Raw genomic sequence first — 6,242 nt, forward strand, 5'->3', positions numbered from 1 at the left:
GGGAGGCTGGGGACATGGAGTCCCAGTGGACCATGTTCTCCATGTTCTCCATGTTCTCCACCTCCATTGTCCAAGCAGCTGCCTGGAGCTGTGGTCTCCAGGTCTCCGGTGCCTGTTGTGGCGCCAACCCCCGAACCCGGTGGTGGAGACAGGAAGTAAGGGCTGCCGTCCAGCTGAAGAAGGAGTCCTATCGAGCCCTGGTGGCTCATGGGACTCCAGAAGCAGCTGACAGGAACCGGCAGGCCAAGCGAACTGCAGCCCGAGTGGCTCTGGAGGCAAAAACTGGGTCTGGAGGAGTTCAGAGGCCATGGAGGAGGACTATCGGTCGGCCTCGAAGAAATTCTGGCAAACCGTCCGGCGCCTCAGGAGGGGAAAGCAGGTCTCCACTAACACTGTTTACAGTGGAGGAGGAGCTGCTGACCTCAACTGGGGACATTGTTGGACGGTGGAAGGAAGACTTCGAGGACCTCCTCAATCCCCTCGCCATGTCTTCCTGGAGGAAGCAGAGGCTGAGGTCTCAGAGGTGGACTGAGGTCTCAGAGGAGGACTGAGGTCTCAGAGGTGGACTGAGGTCTCAGAGGAGGACTGAGGTCTCAGAGGAGGACTGAGGTCTCAGAGGAGGACTGAGGTCTCAGAGGTGGACTGAGGTCTCAGAGGAGGCCTGAGGTCTCAGAGGAGGACTGAGGTCTCAGAGATGGACTGAGGTCTCAGAGGTGGACTGAGGTCTCAGAGGTGGACTGAGGTCTCAGAGGAGGACTGAGGTCTCAGAGGAGGACTGAGGTCTCAGAGGAGGCCTGAGGTCTCAGAGGAGGACTGAGGTCTCAGAGATGGACTCGTCCATCACCCAAGCTGAAGTCACTGAGGTGGTTGGTAAGCTCCTCGGTGGCAAGGCACCGGGGGTGGACGACATTCGCCCCGAGTATCTTAAGGGCGAATCCCAATTCTCTGCTTAATCCTCAGTCTTACTCCTCACTCCTCAAAATGCTCCCGTGAAGTTCAGTGTCGTCCCGTTCCTAAACAGGTTGAGGAAAGGAGCGAGGCTCAGGAGCGTTATCTCCCTTAATTTTAAGATTCTACAGACCTCCCTTGGAGGTAAGGATAACCCAGAATGCTTGTTAAATAGTTCGTTTTGCTGTTATTTTATTAATAAAAAACTTTGTATATTACTTTGGGAGTAAGTGTATTAAGTTTCTATCACAGACAATATTTACAAAGGCTGTTAGAAAGAAATCAAGAAAATTCATTTGAATGCATTTATTAACCAGGTCACACAGCAACATGTTAAACATTTCTAAAGCAGGGCGCGTTACTTACAGTTACAAAGGGCGTTGTTATTGATCACTGACCAGAATTATTCCTGCTGCTCTTCCACTTCAGGGTTTCTTCTACCCTCTTGCGCAGTGCTGCCCCCTGTGGTCCAAGGGTGTAACTGTTTTTAAGGGTTGTCCCATTTCCAAGTGACTTTACATTCCTGAACACTTGTTTTTAGGAGGCACTTCATTTGAGATTGAGGATCAAGGTTGAGGAGCGAGGATTAAGCAGAGGATTGGGATTGGGCTTAAGTCTCTGGATGTGCAGGGACTGTCTTGGTTGACACGTCCCTGTAACATCGCGTGGCGGTCGGGGACAGAACCTCTGGATTGGCAGACCGGGGTGGTGGTTCCCGTGTTTAAAAAGGGGGACCGGAGGGTGTGCTCCAACTATAGGGGGATTACACTCCTCAGCCTCCCCGGGAAAGTCTATTCCAGGGTACTGGAGAGGAGGATTCGACCGATAGCCGAACCTCGGATCCAGGAGGAACAATGCGGTTTTCATCCTGGTAGTGGAACAGTGGACCAGCTCTACACCCTCCATAGGGGCTCGAGGGTTCGTGGGAAATCGCCCAACCAGACCACATGTGTTTTGTGGACTTGGAGAAGGCGTTCGACCGCGTCCCTCATGGTGTCTTGTGGGGGGGCTCCGGGAATACGGAGTCCGGGGCCCCTTGTTAAGGGCCGTCCGGTCTCTGTAGGACCAGAGTAGGAGTCTGGTCCACATTGCCGGCAGTAAGTCGGACCTGTTCCCGGTGCATGTTGGATTCCGGCAGGGCTGCCCTTTGTCACCGGTTCTGTTCATAATCTTTATGGACAGAATTTCTAGGTGCAGCCAGGAGCCAGAGGGGGTCCGGTTCGGGAACCACAGGATTTCATCTCTGCTTTTTGCAGATGATGTTGTCCTGTTGGCTTCATCGAACCCGGACCATCATGCACTGGGGCGGTTCGCAGCCGAGTGTGAAGCGACAGGAATGAGGATCAGCACCTCCAAATCCAAGGCCATGGTCCTCGACCGGAAGAAGGTGGCCTGTCCTCTCCAGGTCGGTGGAGAGACTCTGGTCCAAGTGGAGGAGTTTCAGTATCTTGGGGTCTTGTTCACAGTGGGGGACGGATGGAGGTGAGACTGACAGGCGGATCGGTGCAGCGGCCGCAGTGATCAGTCGTTGTATCGGTCCGTTGTGGTGAAGAGGGAGCTGAGCCGAAAGGCGAAGCTCTGGATTTACCGGTCAGTCTACGTTCCCACCCTCACCTGTGGTCATGAGCTTTGGGTCATGACCGAAAGGACAAGTTCCCGGATACAAGCTGTAACAATTCGCTCGTTGATTCCAGGACGATCTTGCCACACGCATAAAGAGGTCACAGGCGGAAAACAACAACCAGCAGGGGTGATGAATAGGCAGAAGACAAACTTAAGATTGGTAACAAAAAACTCGCATTTATTCTGGAAACCCCCTCCCAACAGAAATCAAGCAACTCGACGCTCGAGCGCTCCTCCTAATGAATTAAACAGAAAACGCCGCACAACGCCCAAAAATGAACACAAGGGCCCACAAAGTCCTGTCTTTTATTGCCCAAAGTTCCCAAAGTTTGAGGCGCACGTCCCTGCAAGGGGACCGACTGGGAGGCCGGCGGCCGATAATTACTCACGCCCCGGCCAAATCCAGAGACCTCTCGTCCCCGATGCTCCTCCTCTCCAGCCCGGTGGCTCCGAGGCAAGCAATTGTAAATCCCGAAAGCACAAGGTGAAAATCCCTTTGTGGCAGTTCCTCCGGGTAAACGCTCCACGGCCTCGCTCCTCCGGCAGGTGAGTTTCCCTCCAGGACGGCGTGTGACGTCACTCTCCCCCCTTGCAGGTGCGCTGCTTTCCCTTAAATAGACAAGCCCCGCCCCGGCACCAATGTCCAGATAATTATGTCTGCCTTGGTTTCCAAACACAAAACTGTGCCCCAGATAAATAGCCACAGTGACCCAAGTTTAGCATATTAGAACGACAGCACGGGAAATGTTTCATCACCCCTGCCGGGTGAAACATGCAGGGACCTCCGTGGTCGTTACAAAGCGGCTGAAATGAGCTTCCTCCGCAGGGGGGCTGGACTCCCTTATACCGCTTTCCCACTGCAACTAGTGGGTCGACCCGTGTCTGCGACCCGCTAACGATCGGCTTTTTTTTTTGTTTTGTTTTTTTTAAGACTCCTTTCCCACTGCATGCAGACCAGCGTGTAGCCGCCTGCTGGCTAGCCGCGATGCTGCGTTTTCCCGCACCGATGATGTCCCACGTTGATGACATCATCAGCGCAACGGAGCAAAACGAAAGTAAACAATGCAGCGGAACACAGTCCCTGCTACCTGTAGACGGATCAGGAGAAGCTCTCTGGTCTCTCTATCTTGAAGGAAATCTCACGCTGTGTCCAGAAACAACAACTAGCACGCTAACGTAGCCGCGCTGCGTTGACGTCATCATGTAAGTTCCAGGATGTGTCCCTCCCACTAAAATGCCAGGACAAAGTAACCCGGTAAATTACCGGGTCGATTGCAGGGTCGAACGACCCGAGATTTCGACCCGGTTATACGCTTTCCCACTGCCATGAGGAGGCGATAGTTAGCGGGTTTTAACAGGTTTTTTGGCCAGTGGGAAAGGGTTATTAGAGACAGGGGGAGGAGCTCAGTCACCAGGGAGGAGCTCGGAGTAGAGCCGCTACTCCTCCACATCGAGAGGAACCAGCTGAGGAGACTTGGGCTCCTCTTTAGGACGCCTCCCTGGGGAGGTGTTCCGGGCATGTCCCACCGGGAGGACACCCCGGGGAAGACCCAGGACACGCTGGAGAGACCATGTCTCTCGGCTGGCCTGGGAACGCCTTGGGATCCTCCCAGAGGAGCTGGAGGAAGAGTCTGGGGACAGGAAGTCTGGGCATCCCTGCTGAGACTGCTGCCCCCGCGACCCGGCCCCGGATAAGCGGTGGAAGGTGGATGGATGGATGGATGGACTCCTGCAACTCCGTATCAGTTGCCTCCAGATATACCATTTTGCTTCCATGTTTTTAAAGAGGAGAATGAAGAGGATGGGAAGGTTTCTGCCTGCTTGTGCCGGATTTCCTTTCACATTTTGTGAGTTTTTCATTTGGTTTTATCGGTTCCAGCTGAGCCTGAAGTTCAATCACCAGGACTAAAGCTAGTGTTTGGAAGCATTTCACTTTTCATGATGAAACTGGAAAAGATGGTGACAAAACTCTTTGTCTCCTTCCTGTTGGATTATGTGGCAATTTGACATTAAAAAAAGTTGTTCAGATTGGATGAATGTGTTTGTTTGCTTTGATTTCAGTAAACCGAGGACAGCTGAGCCGTGTTTTAAAGTGAAGATGAATCCAGATTGGTGAAGAATGCAAGGCATAAAACTGACAAAAATCACTCTTTATTAGTTTATTTGGTTTCTGAAACACATTTCAACTGCATTTGTCTCAATATCTGCAACCCCCCCCAAAAAAAAAAAAAAAAGAAAATTCTTGTTTTAATGTAGCGTCCAGTTAGCTTCACACTCTGGAGGAAAACGAGCTGAAGAGGGCGTCTCTGTTCTCAGAACACTGGAGTGCCAACAGGGTCAGGGGTCAGGGGTCAGGGGGTCATGGTCAGGGTCATGGTCAGGGTCAGGGGGTCATGGTCAGGGTCAGGGGGTCAGGGTCAGGGTCAGGGGGTCAGAGTCAGGGGTTCAGGGTCAGAGTCAGGGGGTCAGGGTCAGGGGGTCAGAGTCAGGGGGTCATGGTTAGGGTCATCAGGTCAGAGTCAGGGGGTCATGGTCAGGGTCAGGGGGTCAGAGTCAGGGGGTCATGATCAGGGTCAGGGTCAGTGGGTCAGGGGCCAGGGTCAGAGGGTCAGGGTCATGGTCGGAGTCAGGGGGTCAGGGTCAGGGTCAGAGTCAGGGGGTCATGGTCAGGGTCAGGGGGTCAGGGTCAGAGTCAGGGGGTCATGGTCAGGGTCAGGGTCAGGGTCAGAGTCAGGGGGTCAGGGTCATGGTCGGAGTCAGGGGGTCATGGTCAGGGTCAGGGGGTCAGGGTCAGAGTCAGGGGGTCATGGTCAGGGTCAGGGTCAGAGTCAGGGGGTCATGGTCAGGGTCAGGGGGTCAGAGTCAGGGGGTCATGATCAGGGTCAGGGTCAGTGGGTCAGGGGCCAGGGTCAGAGGGTCAGGGTCATGGTCGGAGTCAGGGGGTCAGGGTCAGGGTCAGAGTCAGGGGGTCATGGTCAGGGTCAGGGTCAGGGTCAGAGTCAGGGGGTCATGGTCAGGGTCAGGGTCAGGGTCAGAGTCAGGGGGTCAGGGTCATGGTCGGAGTCAGGGGGTCATGGTCAGGGTCAGGGGGTCAGGGTCAGAGTCAGGGGGTCATGGTCGGAGTCAGGGGGTCAGGGTCAGAGTCAGGGGGTCATGGTCAGAGTCAGGGGGTCAGGGTCAGAGTCAGGGGGTCATGGTCAGGGTCAGGGTCAGAGTCAGGGTCATGGTCGGAGTCAGGGGGTCATGGTCAGGGTCAGGGGGTCAGAGTCAGGGGGTCAGGGTCAGAGTCAGGGGGTCATGGTCAGGGTCAGGGGGTCAGAGTCAGGGGGTCATGGTCAGGGTCAGGGGGTCAGGGTCAGAGTCAGGGGGTCATGGTCGGAGTCAGGGGGTCAGGGTCAGGGTCAGAGTCAGGGGGTCATGGTCAGGGTCAGGGGGTCAGAGTCAGGGGGTCATGGTCAGGGTCAGGGGGTCAGGGTCAGAGTCAGGGGGTCATGGTCGGAGTCAGGGGGTCAGGGTCAGGGTCAGAGTCAGGGGGTCATGGTCAGGGTCAGGGGGTCAGGGTCAGAGTCAGGGGGTCATGGTCAGGGTCAGGGTCAGAGTCAGGGTCATGGTCGGAGTCAGGGGGTCATGGTCAGGGTCAGGGGGTCAGAGTCAGGGGGTCAGGGTCAGAG

Source organism: Salarias fasciatus, chromosome 17, assembly GCF_902148845.1.
Source record: "Salarias fasciatus chromosome 17, fSalaFa1.1, whole genome shotgun sequence".
Classification (NCBI taxonomy): Eukaryota; Metazoa; Chordata; class Actinopteri; order Blenniiformes; family Blenniidae; genus Salarias; species Salarias fasciatus.